The sequence below is a fragment of the Cucurbita maxima genome, unplaced genomic scaffold (genome assembly GCF_002738345.1).
Source record: "Cucurbita maxima cultivar Rimu unplaced genomic scaffold, Cmax_1.0 Cma_Scf01832, whole genome shotgun sequence".
NCBI lineage: Eukaryota > Viridiplantae > Streptophyta > Magnoliopsida > Cucurbitales > Cucurbitaceae > Cucurbita > Cucurbita maxima.
Genome location: NW_019273848.1, coordinates 1959 through 3068, shown reverse-complemented (window position 1 = coordinate 3068; position 1110 = coordinate 1959). Strand labels below are relative to the sequence as shown.

Sequence of the window (1110 nt, the reverse complement as noted above, 5' to 3'; positions counted from 1 at the left end):
GCTCAGTTGAGAGAGCATTAGATTGAAGATCTAAAAGTCTCGCGTTCAATCTTGCATAATTTGACTATTCAATTTAAAATTAGTGATTATTTCTTTCTAAAATTTCAATTAATTAGCGTAAATACTTTTACTTAAAAATTTTCATTTTTAATGTTAGCAGGGATAGCTCAATTTGGAGAGAGTCAAATTTAATATTTGAAGGTCACGTGTTCGATCTCCATGTTAACCAAACCTAGTTCGCATAACCTGACTATTCAATAGAAAATTAGTCATTATTTCTTGTTAAAATCTCAATGAATCAGCTAAAATACCTATACTTATGAATTTTTATTTATAATGATTGCGGGGATAGCTTAGTTGGGAGAGCGTCAGACTGAAGATTTGAAAGTCACGTGTTCGATCCACGTTCACCGCACTTTGTTTAAGTTGCATAACTTGACTCTAAAATTAGTGTCATGTCACGTTTTTTGGGAAGATTTAAAGGTATCTCAATCTCAATGAATTAGAGGAAGATCTGTCACGTTTTTTATCCAACTGACATAAGTTTACCTTTACTTTTTTGAATTTTCAATTTTAATATTAGTGAGGAGAGCGTCATATTGAAGATTTAAAGGTAACGTGTTTGATCCACGTTCATTGCATTAGCGATTATTTCTTTTTAAAATCTCAATCTCAATGAATTAGAAGAAGATCTGTCACGTTTTTTATCCAGCTGGCATAAGTTTACCTTTACTTTTTGAATTTTCAATTTTAATATTAGTGAGGAGAGCGTCATATTGAAGATTTAAAGGTAACGTGTTTGATCCACGTTCACCGCACCTGATTTAAGTCACATAACTCGACTCCTGACTATTCAATTTTTTAAAATCTCAATGAAGTAGTGAAAATATTTTTATTTTTAATGTTAGCTGTAGATTCAAGTTGACTAAGTTGCATAACTCGAATAGTCAATCTAAAATTACCGATGAATTTTTATTTTTAATGTTAGCAGGATAGCTCGAATATTCAATCTAAAATTACCGATGAATTTTTATTTTTAATGTTAGCAGGATAGCTCAGTTTGGAGAGCACCAGTGAAGATCTAAAAGTCACGTGTTTGATCCACGTTCA

At 31.4% G+C, this 1110-nt stretch overlaps 1 non-coding gene across 1 annotated transcript; it reads left to right on the top strand.

Annotated features, from left to right (window-relative positions):
* Window positions 1–342: 342 nt before the first annotated feature.
* On the top strand, window positions 343–415 carry TRNAF-GAA. Its single transcript has one exon. It is a non-coding gene; the product is annotated as a tRNA-Phe (tRNA).
* The last annotated feature ends 695 nt before the right edge of the window (window positions 416–1110 follow it).